Source organism: Macrosteles quadrilineatus, unplaced genomic scaffold, assembly GCF_028750875.1.
Source record: "Macrosteles quadrilineatus isolate MER2022 unplaced genomic scaffold, UCM_ALF_1.0 Scaffold_5__1_contigs__length_97177068, whole genome shotgun sequence".
Classification (NCBI taxonomy): Eukaryota; Metazoa; Arthropoda; class Insecta; order Hemiptera; family Cicadellidae; genus Macrosteles; species Macrosteles quadrilineatus.
Window position 1 is genome coordinate 48,893,999 of NW_026542598.1, and position 22,219 is coordinate 48,916,217.

Genomic DNA, 22,219 nt, shown 5'->3' on the forward strand with positions numbered 1-22,219 from the left:
CTCCAACCTAAAGGTGAGTGAGCGTAGCGAACAAACTTCAACCAGGACGTGATTGAGCCATGCGAACTAGATAATCTTGAAAATTAAGAAGTTAAACGGGGCAAAGCCCGCGGGTTACAGCTAGTAATTATATGTGATTGCTTACATTCGAAGTTTACAGCTGAGTTTACTCTGTCTTTTATATTTGACAATTATTACAACTACTGTACCATGTTAAAGGTGTCGACAGTTTTTATCGTAGTTGACGTGGGCTACCGACAGATTGTGTTGATCTAAATGACTAATTAAATAGTAATGATTTTACCTACCTTTTTACTCTCTAGGGTTTAAAAATGATTTTTACTCCCTTGGAAGTAAAAGGGCTACTAAAGACCCACAATGCATGCAATAAAAACAGCTGTTGTTGCTGCAGTATGACAACAAATATTAACTTTGTGGTTCGTGAACTGGTGTATGTTCTGTATCGCTAATCATGTAACTCTTGATTCGCTCTGTAAGTAGACTGCCTTGGACTGATCACCGTGTACAAACCAGACTACATTCTGGGAGAGAAAGTGTAAGTCAGGCTGCATGGCAGGTTTGCTTATCAGCTAGACTTAACTTAAATCATGCTGGGAGAATACATAGTATCCCCATTAAGTTGGCAAAGAGTTTTCAAAAACCTAGATCATTTGAGCCACCGTAAGTGGGCTGCTGTGAATTACGTTTTTATTTCTTATACACAGCTTCTATCTTACAGCTTAGCTCTTGCTAAATTGAAATAGCTATTCGTGTATTGAGATCGCAAAGTACGTCAATGTTGTTCGAGAACTGTAGATGGCCGCACGAAGCTTTAGCTAACAAGGTGAGTATGGTGTGACCATATATTTGGAAGAGTGGTAATGACCTGTGCTCATAATACACACAAGATGGTTTTTACCACCATGATAAACTTGTCATAACACAAAAATTAAATTTTAGTTGTATTTATGTATATAAAATGTAATTTAGGTCATTGCATTGTTTAGGTTATGTTATTTGCTTACCGGTTGTTACGTACCGGCTCCGCGGCTCAGCTGCTGATTTGGTGATTCGAGCGGGAACCTAGGAGGATTAAACATTACGGGAACCCAGAGCGGAAATGAACTATTTTGCGTGCTGTTTACAGGTGTGACAATGGGATCATTTCCATGCAGTGATAGGAAAGATAATTTTACTGTTAGCATAATTATTTAAATTTTTAACATAGTTTGTTAAACTAAACGATAAAATATAAGATTAATATAGCATTCTATATAAGTCATTCAACTATTTTCCGTTGTGTTATGGTCCATACTATGGGATGTCTAATACTGTATATACTAGCCGGTAATGTATATCCTTTTTAAACTTTAAGGCTAAGTTTGTTATTATAATTAATAAAAATAGAAATTGGTGTAAATACCTGCTCCCTGTAATCCAAAATGTTGCTGCTATGATATATGCTTTCAAAATAGGTCTTTGCGTTGTTAATCTATGCACCAAATTTCAATTCAATGCAAAAGCTTTTATGAAAAAAATATTTTTTATGGCTGATGTAAGGGTATTTTTTGAATTTTGGAAATTCTAACGTAGCCTACCATAATAATTTAGTTTGTCCAGGAATGATACCTTAAGGTCGGCAGAGAGTTCGGGGACAGGTCTCTTGTATATAAGTAAAAGTGATAGTAGACCCTGTATACTGGAAACGGAAACGTATCACAGTCCAGCTGCAAGATAAGCTTCAATTCGTAACATTATTCGTGTGAAACTACTGCTAATTTGCACCTATTAACCTGCTGTTCACATGATTATTGTATGAGTAGTCGGATATGTGCAATTAACACTTTTAATGAGCTACTGTATCCCTAATAAAGAGTGAAAATTATGTGAAACTTGAGGGAGCCGATTAATCATGGAAAATGGGTGTTAAAAATAACTAGATAGTTTAAAAATGAGAGGCATAGATTTCGGCTAATGAAAATATTTAACTCTATAATAGAGGATTGATTACCAATTTAAAAAAATAAATTTACAATATAGTTTTTCTATTACTGTATTGAGAATAACTAGCGTGTATAATATTATCAATGGGACTAGTGTCCTTTAACCACATGACGATATAAAAATTGGAAAAATATTTTTAATGCCATCAATAATTTTCATCTTCTAAATTATTTATTTAATTTGAGGTGTCTAGAAAAAAAAAGGATATACGAAAGTCCTTTGGTAAACGTATTATGTTACTGTTATATTATATGTTTAAATTTACTGCGCTTAAATATATAAATATAGATTTTGTAATTAATATAGCTTTATCTACCAAAACTACAGATGGTTATACCATAAGGTAAATACTAATTTAAAATTAAAATAGTCCAAGTGTCTTAGAAAGAGCCAATTAATTGATAATATTTCGCCAGTTCGTGTGGCAGTTGTTACCAACATTTACTAACAATGACGATAACATACAAAATATAACGAGTTAGGCTACTATGAAAGTTAAAATTAGTAGTTTTTTAACACTCTGATTTAGAATTAGGATTAAACTACTTGTATGGATCAATTATACCAAACAAGAATTAAACATTGTATAAAGAGCCAGAATTGCACCTTTTATATTATATTATGTACTCGCCTTTGGCTCGCTGGGAGGCCCCCTTTTTTGGTAGGGGGTAAATAGAAATGGGCCATGGCGCAAGACCTGCAATTGAGCCAAATTTCAGATCTTTAGCTATTCTAGAAGTGGGTAAAATTGATTTAGACCGATGCACCTGTGGGAATAACATTGGGGGGGAATTCTATATTTCGTGGGGGAGGGAGTTATATTTGTAAAATGTCACTTTTCGGAAAGGGCGCAAGATCTACAATCATGCAAAATTTCAGATAGGCCTATCCAGTTAATCTAGAAATGTGTAAACGTGATTTAGACTTATGCACCTGTAAGAATAACATTGGGGGGATTTAATATTTGGGGGGGGGGGTTGTAAATACGATAGGGGGATAAAACCTTAAGTAAACCAGAGTAAATCTATAGCATGAACGGACCATGGGAACGGGGACTTATGGTGGTTTTTATGGGGTAAATGTTTTCTCCATAAGAATAACATGGGGCTAGTAAAAACTTTCAAATGTTGACATTAAACCTAGGTTTTGGGGGTTAAGGAGTAAAGTTACGAAAAAAAACGTATCGTGTAAAATTTAAACTAAAGTAAGGAGAATACAAAGCAGAAAGCAATAATAATATTTGCAAAAAGGAATGATTTAAGTATGAAAAAATAGCGAAAACTGGTAAAAAGTTTAAAGAAATTTACCAAATTTTGAAAGTAGGGAGTTTTTTGAACCCGAAAGAGTGCGATTTTCGGAAAACACTTAATAGGGTTTTGTAGAAAATTTAATTCCTGTTCCTGGATATTCTTTCAAATCTTTTCTAGCTCTTACTGTTTTCGAGCTAAATCCGTTTGAAAAAAAACGTGTTTTATCGTTTTCAGAGGTCCGCCATTTTGGATTTTTGGCGGGGTTAAAATTTGAAAATGGGACTTTTGCAAATTTCACCGTTAATATAAGATCCCCTACAACAATAATACCAAGTTTCAAGTCTCTAGCACGTTTCTAAACGGTTCAGATGAGCACACCAAAGTCAACCACTTTCAATGTTATTCTCCATAAGAATAACATGGGGCTTGTAAAAGTGGCAAAAAACCTTCAAATTTTGAGATTAAAATTAAGTTTTGGGGGTCAAGGAGTAAAGTTACCAAAAAACATGTAATGAGTAAAATTTAAAGTAAAGTAAGGAGAATACAAAGCAATAATAATTTAAAAAAAAAAAAACAATTATTTAAGTATGAAAACATGGCGAAAACCGGTAAAAATGTAATAAAAATTTACCAAATTTTGAAAGTAGGGCGTTTTTTGAAGCTGAAGGAGTGCGATTTTTGAAAAACGCCTAAGAGGGTTTTGTATAAAATTTAATTCCTGTTCCTGGATATACTTTCAAATCTTTTCTAGCTCTTACCGTTTTCGAGCTACATCCGGTTGAAACAGATTTTACCAATTATTAAAATCATTTAAAAAAAAATAACTTGACACTTCTAAAAATGGTTAACAGTATATTATTAAACATGTAGGGCTACGCATTTTTAATGTGAAATTCTTTTCACCTTTTTATCTATTCATTCTGAACCATACACGTTATTCTAACGTAACACTGGCATACATTCCAAGCTAGTAATGTACCGTAGGAAGTCGCGACAATGCATGTCAATCAAATATCTACCTGCATTGTTGCAGAATAATCATTACTTAGCATTTTATGTTGGTAGCCCTGTGAGGAGGGGAGGGTGCGAGAAAGACAGATGACGCGGGGGGAGGGGAGGAGCCAGTTTCAGTTCCCTACTGTCTGCGGCGCGAGCTGCTGCCCCGAGCTCGCTCAAGCCGGTTTGTGTGCAACCTTAGCTCAAGCTCACTAAGGAATCACATCTGTTGTCAACGCATCAGTGTTTGTGGGATTACCTTAGGCTGTGTGATTGTGCCAAACTCGTAGTTTACGGATCTCTGCGAATGTTTGTGAGGGTGTAACAGCAAGATGCAGCATCACTCTGGACCAATCGATCGTTGCCGGCATTGGTTCTCTCCTTCTGTCCTGCCAATTCTGCCGCTGTAATTTCAGGTAAATATTCAAAATTGCAATCTTATATTACTATTTATTTAGGATACGAGTTTGTTTAAGTTTAGCTTTAGGAACGAGTTATTTGTGATGTGTAGGCGTAGGCATTTTCAGGAGTTTAAATTTTGAATGTAACGTACCTACAACCACCCTGACCTGACCTATTGAGGGATGGTAGGGGAGTTGTAGCATAACAAATAAGCCCACCTTACTCAAGAGGCTATTTACTGTAGTACTGTAGTGTCTTTTCTTCCTACACTTGATTCAAAGATGAATGAAAATGCTCTTTAAAATGACAGAGTGTTGTTGTTTTAAGCTTGATCAGTCGAGAAACAAAAATTGTCTGTTCTAGTTAGATTCTGTTCAGATATTTAGTTTATTAGGTATTTTTACTCAAATTTTGTTCTCGTCAGGCATAGCTTTAATTAATTTGTGATATAAATTTTGTCGAGACAGGCACAACACGTGTTCTGACATGGTGTGATCAAAAGTGATCTACAAAATTGCACCCGTTCATGAAATACTAAAAGATGATAGCCCATCGGTGGGTAGGTTATATACATCGATGAGATAGTCAATAGTAGACCTCGAATAGAGTCAATTTACTTAGTTTCTTGTTTACGCATTTAAAACATGGTCCGCCTTCTAGCTGATGTTGACTTCAGGTCCGGTAACATAACGTTTTAGAATGTTAATGCGATGAATGTAGAAAGAGAAATGTAAAGAGAGAAATTAAATAATGCACATTTAAGAAAAATGTGATTAGTGAAAACACCAGTGTAAGGCATACGCTTGGCCCTATGAGTTAAACATTTCAAGAATGCGACACTTAGGCAAACATCATTAGAAAATATTTAGGCTACATAGATTGTTAGTATAACATATTGACAGAAAATACTATGATTTTGACATTGATATGGTATTGGTATTTGCAAATCTTAAGTTGATGGTTGAACCGAGTGACAAGCTGATCAGTATCAAGTTAACATTGTGGACCTTGGTTGGATAACTATTATTTGTTGTTTTCGCCACTACACAGAAATAAAATTCATTCATTGAATATCGTCGTAAAAAGGCCAATCCTATTTCTTTAACTTAGTTTAATATAATTTCCATTCGTTGTAAGTTGAGGAGGGTACACAGCCCAATCCTGTCCTTGTTGCTCTATAACGACGACCTGCTATTACTGTAAATTGAATCATTCATTGCCCTTTTGGAGCCGTTCTGTACGTGCGTTGCATGTGTCAGATTTTGTTATGGATATACTGTAGCTTTATCTACCAAAACTACAAATGGTTACTCCAAAACGTAAATACTACTTTAAAGTAAAAATAGTCTAAGCGTCTTCTAGAAAGAGCCAATTGATCATTTTAAATCGGTTTATGGTATAGTCAAACATTTTTAGTACTAAAAATCTTCATCAGCTGATTTTCCATTTACTCCCCCTATAATAATGAGTGCTGGTTATGCGATGCGATCTCGTCCTCGTCGGAAACAAGGCATCCGCTTCCGGTGAAAATTATTTTTACGCGGCGTCGGAAGCGGCGGGGCTCGTGTATATAGATCGAAACCCATTCATTGTCGAAACACATGTTTCGTTTGGTATTTCCATGCTCAAAATCTGGACAAGGACGGGGTCATAATATTTTAGGCCAATTTCCAATTTGTGTAACAACCGTGGTAGGCCTATTTCAATACACCAGGCGGTTCCTCTCCGTTTTCCGTTGGAAAATAATTTTCAAACTTGAGTGATCTGATGTGGAGTTTTTATTGATTATTTTTAACTACAGATTTTTAATTTTAGGTAATGGTGTTATTATAGGCTACCGCATTACGTGCACACGATCAATATTTGGTTTTCTCAAGAATCACAATTCTGCGTTCTCCACAAGAACCTCCTGTTCTGTCTCAACTCCCTACTCATCGTAACAAATTAATTTTTCTCCCGTTTTGCTTGTTTTTACCATCTATGTAGCACTGTTCTCGAATTCCTATACAAACCCGTGGACTACATGACCCACAGGAATGTGTTGCTTTGTGAGATGGCAATAATATTAGGCCTACTTCTTGGACTGCTGTCCTGTCTAGTGGCTGGTTGAATGAAAGATTCGCGCCGCGTCACCCCTACTAGTGTGTGTGTGTTGTAGACGAGACGTGTCTGAAAGGTCGCTACAAGGGGAGTACTGTATGAGCATTGAACAGGAGGGACGTGAGTCATCAAGGGTAGGGCGAGGGTGAATTGTTCTCAACCCCTCCAAGACAAAACTACTCCACGTGTCTGGATCTGTCTGGCTTTGACTTCAGTTGGCCATTTTTTCTCCACAGTACTGCTTTATATTCGTGTTCTTTGCAGTTGTGTTTGAAACTAAACTATGATCACTTACCCATGGCCCCCACAAGGGTGGGGCTGGTGCAACTCTGGTCACAGGGCCCGGGGCCTCAGGGGGCCCGGGCCTACCCATATTTTTTTTATTTTTTTCCCCATTGAAGATCACTTTACAGCAGATCATAAATTGAAGATAAAAAATAATATACATATTTTACAAAAAACAAAGTTTAATAATTTAAAATGCATTAATTCTAGATTCTAAGGTAGTTTATATTTAAATACTATAGCTGCGTAGGAGCGTATGTTCTATACAACAGCAGAACAGCCAGCTCGGGCCCCAGTGGCCGGCTCCACAAACTCCCTCTACCCTTTCCTCCCGCCAGGCGCCTTTTAGCCCCTCCTACCTCACTCTCCCCGTAATAAACAAAGTTTGGTTTTATAATTGAACTGATAGTTTCAAGAATGAATCCTTATAGTTATAAGTTAAAATAAAATTTGTAAAGCATTGAAAAATTGACAAGTACTATGTACCATAGCTAAGGTGACCAGACGTCCCGTTTTAGGGGGACTGGTCCGTCCCGACAAATCCTCTCGGGACGCGTATTTGTCCCGTTTTATCAACATTTGGTCCCGGTTGCACTTTTATGTATGGTATTCCATTTTCCATTTTTCAATTAATGATTGCAATCTAGGTTATTTGACACAAACTTAAAAATTCTTTACTTTTGGAGTTTTAAAAATATGAAAGATTGTAATAATTTTTACCTAAGTTTTCTTACTAATTCGCTCGGTATAATACTGTACTAAAGCATGGATTGGATAGCATCGGCATCGGTCATTCTCGGCGTTACTCGTGCACATTCGTTTTTCTCCGTGACTACTCGCGCAAGTTCGGCAGCTCAGGCATCCACTCCCAAAAAAATGTAGTATTGTTAAAATTCTTGATGAAAATTGTCACTGAATAAAATATGATTTCATTGGTGTAAGCTGTTAAACTCGATTTAGGTAAGTTTTTTCCTACTCCATATTACAAAATACAATTATAGCAGTTAAGATAGCCAAACCCTTTTACAGGGAAATAAAAAAGACAAAATATTAATAGGCATGGAGCTTTTGTGTATTGATATAATAGTTTTAATTGCTGAATTCCTGTAATTTTAAGTCTTATAAAACTCATTGAAGAACTCTTTTCTTCCTTAAAAAAGGCTGCAAAAGTGCCATTTACCACTCACAAATTTAATACCTAGATTGCCTTAAAAACTCACTAAAATACATGACATTTTCAACATTTTCCCGGGGGAGAACCCGGACCCCCCCTCTAGGCTGGGGGGTATTCCATACCCCCCCGACCCCCCGGTTGGTAGGGGGGCCCGAGCCAGATCCTGGTAACAGGGCCCACAATTAAATGTGGGGGCCATGCACTTACCATCTCAGCTATGAGCTGATATTGAAAGAGGCGGTTTCTTTCGATCTGTGCCTTAAAGTTCCGAGCGAATACAAAAACTATTGTACCGGTCCGGTTGCAACTAATAAATTTATTATGAACCCGATCATTTTCACATGATTTTTAAATGCCCTTGGGTTACGCCCTGCGAATGTTCTTGAATATTGAATAGTCTCTACGGCAAAATTAGTGAAACTACAATATTTAAATTTGCAATACCGTATGTAGTCCATAGGCTACTGTATTTAGATTAGGCCTACTGCTACTACTATTTTTCTCTTACCAAAAGACTGAAGAAAATACTGAAAAAAACTAAGCCGTGCAGTTGAGTTGGTTAGGTTGTATAGTAGTCAATATCAAGTATTAAGCTGTAAGTGACCAAGCTATTAAATTTCCACGTCCTCGCATTTAATCCTCCTAGGTCCTCACCCCGTTGCGAAGCACGAGTGTTTATGCATGCAAACCCTACGTTATCTCAGATTTTCTAAAGATCCTGTCCTTCTCTGATAAAAGTTTCCTTCTTCCATACTAAATCGATATTATTTTTAATAACAATATTTCAACAAGATGTTTGTTCCTGGTCGATTAAATAACTTACTTAATTTATAGTAGGGTACCCAAATAGGCTATGTTGTTTTCGCTTCAGAAATTCAAATAAAATCTTAACAATTAATTTGATAGCTTTTATGAGGATTGTCTGTGATATTAGTCATTAGTCTTTTCCAAGACTAAGTTTACTGTATTCCTACATGTTGTAGTTGTAGCGGACGTTCGTCACTAGCCTGTCATAGTACGATGGCCGTTACCTTGACGACTGCCATGATAATACTATCTATAAGATAACCATGTTACAGCTTTTAACATTATAGGTAACACCACTCATAATGGTGTTTCAGGATTTCCAATCTGTAATTTCAATTTGGTATTCACCAGCTTCCAAAAGTGTGAAGCGGAAAAAGTGCATAGATACTGTAAATATTTTTTATATCCTTGCATTCGTCATAGTTTTTGTGAATGCAGAAAATCCAGACGAACTGTAATTTACATTTTTGTTGGAACCTGTAGTGTTAATGAGAATACGCTACAGGATATTGTCAAGGTACTTCCTCATAATTCGTTCGTACAAAGTCCTTGAGGATAGTGCCATCACCAATAGCGTGTGTTACCTTCAGTAGTGCAGTTGGTCAAGCAATAAGGTTTGAGTTAATCTATATAAATAAAATTAGAGTTTTGTCTGTACATTGCTTAGAATAATGAACTTTTTGGTTATTTTTACATTTCATAGGTCAGAGAAACCGAATCAAACCTTATCTCAATTTCTGTCTGTCTGTCTGTCTGTCTGTCTGTCTGTCTATCTGTCATTCTCTTGGTAACGCTAAAATACGCACTTTATTACAACTACTCCTCAATAACTATAGCACTGTCCCGCCTGAAACTTATTTTCCAAATACTATACATATATGAGATGGTTTTAGACGTATTTCATCGAATATGAGACAGTTAGATATTTAACAGTAAACCCTTGAAAATCAAGTTTTTGTCGATTTTTGACGTGGAATTTCTGGAAGCCCATGTTAACCTTATGAGAAATGAAATTATTGAATCTTAACAGCTGTTTCAATTAAACAAGTTGGTTCTGTTCTGTGATGTTCAATAGCATTAAAGTTACAAGGATTACCAACAGGGTGCAGCACTAGCACTATTATTTCTTTTACATTTATGACAACAGCTAATTTGCAACCTGGAGGCGAGTGAGCGTAGCGAACGAGCTAACCTGAAGGCAAGTGAGCGTAGCGAACGAGCTAACCTGAAGGAAAGTGAGCGCAGCGAACGAGCTCCAACATACAGGTGAGTGAGCGTAGCGAACGAACTTCAACCAGGACGTGATTGAGCCATGCAAACGAGATCAGATAGTAAAAATAAAAGTAAGCCTACCGTTATAGGATCGACCGGCAGACACAGAGGTAATTTAACCTTTTATTGATTGTCATACCGATCCGGAACAACAAAAAACAACATAAAATGAAGCTATGTATAATAGTTTGGCCAGCATATCTTAAAATATGCAAACCAACTGCTGTTCGTTATATAAGAAGGTTTCAACTGAATATTATAAGATCCCCGTGCGTAGAACGGGTACACAGCTAGTCTTATATTAAAATCAGTATCTACTTATTTAATACGCAAGCAGGATTTTTGTGACACTCCTCCGAAACTACTGAACCGATTTACATGTTTTTTGTGTCATTGGAAAGAGCGTACCGGTAACGTGAAGTTGTGCAGGAAACTTTCTTTTTAGGGAAATAATTAGAGAGTAAGGCTCTGGGACCCTATAAAGTTTCGCATTTCTCCATAAGATTGTATGGAAAAAAAATTGTTATGGAACTCCAGTTGTTGTCAGAAATTAAAAATGAGAAGAAGAACATATGTTGATTGTAAACAGTCAATAAGTTTGCTAATTTAACAGTTTGCTACAAACATTTACTGACTTGGTTCAATGAAATATTTACCATTTTAATTTGGGTTGGCTACAATGGAAAAAAGGGAGAAGAGCCGGGATGATTTTAAAATTTGTAGAAAACGCTAAAAACAAGATCAGCTTTTGAAAATGATAAGATATTTACAAGAAATGTTGATTATATCGATCTGTTATGCACATCTTGAGTATTTCCATAATCTTTGAGTCGAATCTTTTAAAGTCATCAGAAATTATTACTGTTATTTTTCGTTTTAAAATAACGCCTGTAATAATTCGCAATTGCTCGAATTCGTGTAACAGGTAGACTAGTTTTTTCTTACTAAACACCCGATCAGTTTACATTATTTGTGAAAGATAACCCCCTGAAACCGTGGCAATTAATAGATTGTTTGGTTTTAAGCTCGTTTATACATTGCAAACTTGATTTGGATCTGCATACGTTTGGTGTTCACTCCGTTACCCAAAGGGGCCTTAATACAAGTAACATATTTTCTTTTACCGATATTATACAGCACCAGTGCTTTTAAATGCACAAAAAGCATAACCGCGTGCAACAATGAAAAGATCAGCTGGTGAGAAACAGCTGATCGACACGCCGGCCAATGTTCAGCGCGCCGCTGTCGCACAGGATACTCCCATTAAAATTGCTTATTCACTAACCAGTAACAATATGTTTAAAGTGTAGGAGGTTGCAATTTTCACTTTAGAGTTGTTATATTTAGTGTATACGTTTAAACTTGGAGAATTAAATAAAAAAACGAGTTAAAAATTATTAACTTTTCATAAATAAGTTGCCTTAAGATTGTCTCTAGCTGACCTATGACATCTATAAGAAACTTTGTTTAATCCATGCCATAACATGCACAATTATAACATCAATTACATCAGAAGTGAGAAGTATATTTTATGACGCGTAATGCTTCCAGGTATGATTTAATTCGTTCTGAGAGGAACCAAGGAAATTAAATGTTTGATCAGTTTTCCTTATCATTTAAACTCGAGTTAGAGTATAACCTTAGATTACGTACGAGTTGTCATTCACTGACAAAATTAACCGCTTCTTCCATTGATAACATGAAGTGAACACTCGTAAATTTAGCTCATTCTTCTTTATCTCTTTAGTTTTTAGTACCAACAAGAATTGTGTTACTCTCTTCTAGGTGGTCTGTTCAAAAACTTATTCTCTTATCCGTTTTATCTGGCCATGTCGTTTTTAGCTCATTTCCCATAGAGAAAAAGTTATTACCGTAGGTCTCACGGTAAGACCTGGACTCGGGACCGATTTACATTTTTGTTTAGATATCACGAGAGGCACAAAAACACCATCCATTAAAATTCATATGTCCGTTAGTACGATAACTTGAGCAAAAATCATCCAATTATGATGAAATTTGGTACAGTATAAGCGTGTAAACCTACGTTTATTCTCATTGAGTGTGGGAACGGGGTTTATGGGGTAAATTTTTTTTTCGTACCTTGAAGTGTTTATTGTACGTTTATTGGTCACGGAGAAAATTCAAAAAGTTTTAAATTTAAAATTGCCATATTATTATGGAGGATAAGTAAACTGTTGTAGTTTGCTTTTAGGGCCTTTAAAGACAACTTTTAAAACTATTCAATATTTTACCGAAGAACACATATTACCCTCCCTCCACCCTGTATCACCAAACCTAGGTACAATCCTTAATGTTATTTGAATATATTTAAAAGTGAAAATCAAATCAGACAAATTGAAATTCTCTTAGTCTTGTAGTTTGCTGTAGCAGGGATATTTTTATATCTTATCCTTTTCCTTCTGTAACGATAAAACAATCGTTGGATGGACCGCTTCCTTCTTATCATTGGATATCCTATCGCCCCCTCTACAAACTGTACTGAGCCAACCTTGGGACTATCGCCAGATCCTTGAAGATGATACATTTACAAGACCGAGTAAAATAATAAAATACGTAAAAAAGTCTATTCGTACGATTCTAAGCAAAGAGTGTAGCCTTATAGCTACTTATTCTTTTTAATAGCACTATAAAATAAAGTCAGTTTGTTTTGAGTGATTGATATTTCAAGGGATTTTTGGAAACCGCTGAGTTGTCGTTTCAAGCAACGATTTGGAAATACGTTTTGCCAGAGTTTTCCGTTTTATGATACATTTTCTAGATAAAAGGGTGAATCGTAAACATACTGAAGTACTATTCGAGACTATCCGCAGTACTATCCTGATAATTAGACCAATTCGTAAATTACAAGGAAAAAATTTGGTTCGGATTCCACTATAAACTGTAGGTCCCTTAGTTGCAATTAGCCAAACAGCTGTGCCTAAGGAACATGTTGGCCTTAGTCACTAACAAGACTACAAGATCGCGCCACTCATCCTACACTCATCCTTCACTCATATTTGGGTTAAAATACGCACATAGTGGCGTCCCCATCTTAAATAATTGATAATTGATTTAAGATGGATATCCAATTATTATCATTCAATGATTATTATTATCATTCAATTGAATTGAATCAGAAATAAGTATTACCTGAGTCGTTCAAAGTGTACTATGATTAACTGACATAGCCTACATTTTGCCAAACTGAATATGTTAATCTATTATTCCAGACATCGTTATTTTAAGCGAATGTGAATACGTTTGAGTGTAAAATTGAGTATAAGATCTGTGAAAGAACTTGGTACTGTACTTAGTCTTGTGATCCGATGTTTCTTAGCTAAGACTATTTTACAAAATAACTGGTTTAATATAGTCCAATATCCCACTACTAAATGACAGTTCGATCCACTTCAACCGTCAAAAAGCTACAGATTTGTGTCACTATCAAAGCTGCGACCTTCATTTAGGCGACTACTGTAATCACTCAGCCTAGTTTTTTCGCTGATCAAACTTTAGATAATATATCACTTCAGTTAATGTTTGACAATGTTTAAGGTCTTCTTCAACCTCTTATTGCTGCTTCTTATGATTGCCAAATATTTTCCCACCATACCCGAGTGATACATACTGTTAACTCAATTCAATCTTAAGGACAATATCGATACTTTCTTTAGTTAAGCACACGAAAATCATTAGACACAATTTGTTTAATAAGGGCCTCACCTCGTGGCAATAATTGTTTCAGAAAATATTTAAACGAGAAATATGGATCGTGAGATAAATAATGCAGTTATTTGAAGTGCTGTGTATAGTTAGTAACTAATTGTTAGCAACTAGGCCTAGACTACATTATTTAGTAAAAAAAATTATGCCTTAAATTTTCTGAGCTTCACAAAGTTTAACACTTATCAATAATTTGATTTTGCAAAAAACACTTTTCAATTTTTTCTTGGGACATGCTTATGAAATTGCAGATATTCTAAACTCTAACGATTTAAAAGTCCATTCCAACCCAACACACCTTTGCTAAAGATATCTGAACTCCATTTACTTGTTGTCGTGTGTTTCTCTGACCATTACGGCCGTCTGTCTGTCATTTAACTCCAGACAATGGACAATTTAAGATGTTTAAGGTAGCGGTTTTTGCAATAACAGTGTTTTTGATCGTCTGCCGTCTTTTCGAAATGGCGCCAGTTGTTTTAGCACCACGATTACTAGAAAAATACCGGTATGGATCATAAACATAAACAAATGACGTCGTTGGCCCGAATCCTATACTAATACTAGCATTGAACATATGTTTTGGCAGTTCCATTTAAGCAATGTTAAATATTGTTTATTTTCGGACCAAAACGTCATTTGTTTATGTTTATGATCCATACCGGTATTTTTCTAGTAATCACGTTTTAGCACCATATAGATATTACAGGATGTTTGTGTATTCGATCATATTATCCAATCGAGTAAAATTATCTTGCGTATTTTACCCTTACCCTCAGGAAAAATTTGCCTTTTAAGGCACATTGTTAGTTTGATGTTTTGTAGTTCTGAGCTCCGTATCACCTGTCCATGGCATTATAACTTTGCTAAAAAAAACCATTAGTGACTGGTGATATTTGAACCAAGACATAAACTTTGCGCCTTCTAGGTCCCGGGTTTTACCGTTTACAAATGTACGATGTTAATAAATTGAAATCTTCAGACCTTAATATTTTTTTATTTCAAGTTCAATGTAGTTTGGTGTTTATTGTTTATATAGTCTTACTCATACAAAAATATAAGAGTCATAATTTTTCACGATTGATTTCTTACAAACTGAGGTTTTTTGTTACCCTTTCCGTTACTCTACTAAAACCTGATAATTCTTTTGTTACATTTTATGTGTTTTCCTAGATTCATCATCTTTCCCCCAATGTGCCAGACAGATCAATAAGGTCGCCGGCTGCTATTATGCCAGTAATAATTTAAGGCTGCAATACTGATCCCAATGCCCGAGCACAATGGGGCTTAACTACCTTCAGGGCGCTTCATCCCAGCCATGTATACCTGATCTTGTCTCTTATATCATCCGTTAAAATAACGTAGGTCTACACATTACTTGGTATATGGGGTTAAAATTGCTTAAGTAAAATAAATAGATGATTGGAGCGACAAAAGTGGGTTGCAGATTGGTTAGTGCTCGCCGAACAAAATGTCGACGGTTCGATTTTAGTAGTTAGTTAATTAGTAGTTTTTTATGGTTTGAAATATACCCTATTGTCCTTTATGTTTGTGCTTGAGATGAATCCTTATTAAAAAGCTGATCTTAGTGATTATTAAAACCACAAAAAGCAAGTCTGAGGGACTCCACACCTAAATTTAGTTAAAAGTCGTAGCATTGTGTTTCTATATCAAATTTTTGTCAAGGTGTATTTGGTTGATTGTGATAATTACGAATTAAATCAATTTTTAATTAGTAGGAGTGTTAGCGCCGTTATGCCAATTAAATTGCAAACAATCTGAAATGCATGATACATTTGTACCGTAGCTAAATGGTTCCACGTCATTCACACTACCTATAGAAGATAGGTTAAATTATAATACCTAATTTATAAATGACTCGAGCAGAAGATCATGTCTCGGCACATTTTGTTGACAAACTTAACAATAGCGTTCAAATTTATACATAATTATAATCGATAAGATACGTCCTAAAACAATTGTGAGTATTTAACTCATTATCTGCGACTAAAATTTTAGAGGTTTAAACTAACTTAGGATACTATGTGTTTTCCATATTCTATAGTAGACTATCTTATCAGTTGTAGGTCTCGAGTGTATCAGTGATACACATGTCTAGTCAGTGTGTTATAGGTCAAGGTCATTGGGTCGCACACTTTGCTCTTTGCATAATATCAAAGAGAAATTCTTTTCTCCGTTGCGTATTTACATGCTAGATAATCCACAATACTGTTCACCGTGGACATGTCTATAGAGGTCACACGTGATGCCAGCAAGGTCACGACCGTCTGACTCAAGGTCGAAGAAGTCACGTACTTATACAATGTGACTACTACGTTCGAAGTAACGTTGTAACGTTCTATTGTTACGATGTGTAACACTAATATGTATTTTAGATTGGTAAATTAGGTACCCGTGTATTGTAAAACAGAAAGTGTAGTTTTACACCACACATACAGGATGGACATGCCCTTTTGTTCCTTAGCTCGTAGCTCCGCGCAAAGATGGGTATATTAACGATAAAAAAATACTACCTGACCTTATTCTAATAATGCAAAATAACATTGATCTGGTAATGAAGATTGATTATAATAAATAAACTGACACACCAGGGCTGAAGATAAGTGAAGGAAGAGTGTTGTGAACGCATGAGATGATGGCGTTGCTGCTGACTAGATCAGCTGGTTTTTAACCAACCATTTATGAAAAGGCCAATGATCAAGGAGAGTTAGTTATGTCCAGTTATATCAAATAGTATATTTCGTACCAAGGGCCGAAAATGAGGTTTTGAATCGATCGAGAGCTGCAAAACCATTTCGGTCCGTGGTACGAACGCTATTTTTCACCACACTATAAACTATTACCACTATTCACCACTATAATAATGCACACTGATAGTCAACACAACTACAACTTAAAGGTTATGTGAAGAAATAATTTGAGGAATCAGCAAAAATAAAAATAAATAGTTATGCTAGGCAACGGTGACAGTAACACAATTCTATAATGCAATGCTATGGATTTTGATTGTGTATTTAAAATGCATTCATGTTTTAAGTAAGTAAGCGGACAGCTGATTTTGCGGCCCCGGCCTGTAAAAACCTGCTCGGTCCCCAAATTACGATGACAGCTGGCATGGTCAGCAAAACGTAACTTTCAGCCACCAATTAACGTATGTAATACAGCCAAAAACATCATAGTGTGGTGAAAAAGCTATTGAGTTTTCTCAGGATCAAACCAACAAGCTCATTATTTGGCGAGCCGAGCATGTAACCACTCAGCTATCCAATATTATTACAACAGTCGTAATAAACAAACGATTACATAAGTCATTTTACTACATGTTTTTTTCCTTTGGTGTTTGTAATCTCTCGCATCATTAGGGAAAACACAAAACATTTTTTTTTAAACACGTTTTTTATAAATATTTTAGCTAGACCTATCCTGTTTAATTCTCAGACCTCTTTCTTTAAGCTACTAATGATACCGAAACACCTTCATGGAATCACATGTAGTGTAAGTAAATAATGATAACCGGGATTATTTAAAATTAAGAAAATTCACTTCTAAAATGTAATTTTGAAAAAACATCTACAGTAATTTACATAAATTTGTATTGTGAAATATTATCAGTTCATAAGAGATCAAGAAAATAAATATTTTGATTGACATCAATGTTTACAACATTTTTAAAAGCAGTGTAGCTTAGGCTTAAGCGCTGTTCCAAATTGTTTATTACAATATATAACTAAACGAACTGTAACTTCAAGTTGTCGTATTTGTTATTGATTGTTAAGATTAGTCCTTCTCTATTTCTGTCCTTGTTTCATCCATGTGGACTTCCGGATTGTCGAAACTCCAATGCATGGTTACGTATATTTTATATTTCTGTGTATTTGGGTGGAGTGTTTGGATTGAAATCTTTTCCGTTTGTAAATTGACTAGTAAGTCAGGAGTTAGAACTCTATAATTGGCAAAAGTTTGAACGCTTGTCTCAAGTCCGTAATTGGTTTACACTTGATGCTACGGCGTCAGATAACTATCTCGTTCCACCCTTGTGTATACCCTTACACCTACCATTGTAGGTACCAATAACAGTCACCTAGTACTGTATATCACTACTGTGTATAGTCCATTCCCACTGTGAAGTCATTTCAAACTACCCTCATCGTAATTGGTAAATTTTACTACTGTAATATTTTATTTATATTTTACAAACCCAACGGTTTCCTCCTACCAAACCTTGGTCACAATGCCGTAGTTAAACGCTCATTTCCTTGCTAGACAGAGATATCCGTCGGTTTCACTTGCGTGCCAATGGCGTGTATTTAGGTTGGCATTTGGCGGCGAGAGCGCTCGTCCTTGTAGAAAGTGCAACCAAGAATGTCGGGATTCCCACGGAGTACAAAGTGAAACGCGTCGGTTACACAGAGTAATAAGTGAATATTGTCCTCTTTGGCGGCGTCAGTGTGCATGTAACGCGCTGCTGAGCAAAGTGTGTTGTGATTCAATGTCGTTGAGGAATTCCGAGGAGTTTGAATAGCTCTAGTGCAATTTATTTTTTCCGTAAAAACTTAGATATGATTGATAGCATGACAGTTTATGGAGATTAATCTATGGCAATATAGCTTCCCGAGACTAATACTAACACTGTATGGAAAATAGCTCGGAGGAAAAATCTGATTGATTTTATGTTTGATATTATGTTAAAATTTTGAACCGACATATACCGAAGAAAGGCGTAGTCAGTATGAAATAACATACGTATTAAGCTAGGCGCCCACCGGGCAACTCAGCGGGTGACGCGGCGCGGCGCGGCACGGCGCGGCACGGCGCGACGCGGAGAAAAACTTCCGTCCGCTTCTCCAGGGTTCGCGCCCACCAAGCAACTCTAGCGGAAGCGCGGGGCAGCGCTGAGAATTATTCTTTTGGAGGGGATGCACAGTGCACTTCGATTCGGACCCGAACACTCCCGAAGGGCTCACGATACTTTCCGAAAACACCCGAATGAGCGGCAGACGAGGGGCAGACGCCGTTTCCGTGCCTCTACCCCGCGCCCACCAGGCAACTCAACGGAGGCGCCGCAACACGAGAGGAAGAAATTCTCCACCGAATTCTCACTGCCGGATTCGAGAAGAAGTTTTTTTTCCGCGCCGCGTTGCGCCACCCGCTGGGTTGCTAGGTGGGCGTCAGTCCATAAGATAACATGGCACGGATACGTGGCAACTTTTTTCCACGGCGTCGCGCCGCGCCGCGTCACCCGCTGAGTTGCCCGGTGGGCGCCTAGCTTTATAAGAAATTTTAAGTTGATTTGTGTATTTAAATAAATTAAAATTAGGAAGTCGCAAGGTATATCCCTAACACTAAAGGATAACACTTTAAAATACTGTATTAATAAATTAAAGTAAGGAGAAGGATATTAAATTGAATAACAAACACTGGAGTACTGGAGACATTTTGGAGGAACGTGACTAGTGACTAGCAAATATATATTTATTGTCATAATAATTACCAACTAGGACTACTAGCATAGACTAATAGTATGTTTTATCTATGCTACTAGTCTACAGTAGTTTGTGCTAGGACGAAAGCGTATTTCAATCACACCGTGAGAAGGGTGAGGTTAGAGTGAGTTGCTTCGTTTCGCTCTGTCTTTAGCCACTCTTGTTTATTAAAATAAAAAATGATCCTTTATAAATTCCCACATCATTCGAAACAGTTGCTTTTTGTCTTGTGTGAGATTATGTTCTACATCTTTAAGAAAGAGTTCATAAATTTATTGGTTAAGTTGGGACCACGAGAACAAACCATATTGGTTGGAACGTATCTTGCGAATAACATTAATTAATACATTATCGTGATGCGAATCTAAAAATGGTTATAACTCAATGACTGCTCTCATTATTAGTTCTTATGACTTTTATTGTTAGCTTGTTTTATCTGTTTTACATTAAACCCCAATGATGGAGGAAATATATATGGCAATTCCCTTTCAATTCTCTTGTCTATTCAGCGCATGGTTGTAACAACTACTCGACATGTTCAGTTTCGAACTCACTAATCTACAGTGGATCGACTTGTACACATGGAGCCCAGAGGTCATTTGCAAACCGGGTGCAAGTGAGTCAGAACTACAATATCATGCAGCCACACAGTTCACTGATTACCCGAGTCCGGGTCAGGGCTTCATGTCATATCATTGATGTAACGTGGGTTGTTATCTCTATTCCCGGATGTGTATGATTTGTTTGCATTCTGTGACACGGTTATGTGTCAATGAAGGTCCCTTGACATTCTGCAGTTTGAGATTTATCCTAAGCAATAAATGATAACGTCTGTACTGAAGTTGAAATCATCAGTCAATTAATGATATATCATTTTTTATAGGTTAATAGGTAGTATCTTTACTTGTCAAAACAATCTGAGATTTATATTTTACAAGTAATGTAAAATACGCACCAGGTGATACAAACAGTTATACGCTTTCTGCAGCGTTTTATGTCTTGCGCACAACAATTATTTTCTTCAATACCATTAAAATAGCTATCACATTTCGATAAGAAGACATCACAGATGCATTGTAGCATTGACTACATAGACGATTGATGTCCAATCTATATGGGCCAGCTGTAGCCAATTTTTTTTAAAGAACTTAGTTGTGTGAGTCAGTCACACATAATGCGCTAGTGACTAAAACTCTATTTTCTATCTAATTTTTTGTTGCTGGCCAAGTTGATGGGTCATAACAGTTGCTATAGCTCACAATAAGTCATTCCAACAGTTTGAATTGATAAAAAAGATTGTATGTATTCGACAGAAATCAGTAATTTAGATCAGCACAATCTGTTAATGGCTCACATTAACTACGACGACTTTGGTAAAAAAGCTGGCTACAAATTTATCATGGGGATGTCATGTCTAAAAGATAGTAGTAAACAATGCCTTGGATCCATCGATTTCAAAGCTGAGTTTACGATTACTACAAATAAAAAAATAAAACTTATTGAAGATTCCATGGAATCCATTCGGTGGGCCAACCTGTGTAATTTAATTTACTCTTAAGTTCTGTCCCTCCATTTCAAACTTTCTTGATATAAAATGTAATTTTCCTTTCAGCGTCCTGAAGAGCAAAGAAGTAAATTTAGTTTCGCACTTTTTGAGCCAATAAGATTTAAGGAAAATTGTTTACCCTGCTGAAAAACATAGATTAAATAGTATACATGTCTACTCCTTAAATCTATGATAAAATTAAATCCCTCTGTTTGGCGTAATCCAAGGTTTGTTGTACTTTATCGAGTAAAATTTAAGATTCCGTGTTCAATATGTTCAAGTGTTTAAATAGTTTAGATTCCGATTCAAGTTTATATTTACTTTTCACCTAACCACGATTGTCTACTTGTAACAAGAATAAATAAAACTACATGTTTAGCAAACATGTTTCCATATGAGCTAATAATTCTCATTGAACAATAATTTCTGATTAGTGTTCTCACTTTCAAGTAGATGTTTGCTCAGTTGATCATACTCGTTACAGACTGATGACGTCACTTCTTTGTGATTGAATACAGATGTTGTTTGCTATTCATGTGACTTCATAAGTTTCGAGCCTGTGTTACTGACTCCTGTTTAGTTTATTCATCATTGTTTTTTAAAAAGTGTCACACATCCATATATAAATTCCAAAGTACCCATGAACTTTTGAGAAAACTAAAAGTCACACCCCCATAAAACATATACTTAAAATGTTCGTCGTGACAAGAAACGTTGCGCAAAACTATCCATTATTTCATAAATTGTCTTTTCGTAATACCTTTTTAAAGGGAACTTTCCATATACCTTATGTAAAAATGTATAACCTTATTAAAATCAGGTGTGATTATTTGTTTGTATTACTGTATTCTGTTTTGTTCATTTCAGCTTAACTTTACCAATCAATAGTTTTATTAATACTTATGAAGTCAAACGGGGTGCGGCCCGTGGGTAATAAGTCAATGGTAATAGCTAGTTAATACTATTGTTGTTGTTCTGGTCACATATTACGATAACACCGTATACTTACAATTCACCATGTATCAAATTACATTTAAACTTTGGAGCAATTACAACGACGTACTTTATGTACAGTATTATTTCAAGCTGAATATGGATGCTTAGTGAAATTAAAGATATAAAATAAACATCCTTCCAAAGTCAAATGCATTATAAATAA

General features: G+C 36.0%; 1 protein-coding gene across 3 annotated transcripts in view; it reads left to right on the forward strand.

Annotated features, from left to right (window-relative positions):
* Window positions 1–4,397: 4,397 nt before the first annotated feature.
* The window catches only part of LOC128994943 (beta-1,3-galactosyltransferase 5-like), a 28,083-nt gene continuing 10,261 nt past the window's right edge, over window positions 4,398–22,219 (forward strand). For all 3 annotated transcript variants that reach the window (XM_054419790.1, XM_054419791.1, XM_054419789.1), the window contains exon 1: window positions 4,398–4,666. The gene's annotated coding sequence lies outside the window, so the exon portion shown is untranslated. The remainder of the gene's footprint in view (window positions 4,667–22,219) is intronic.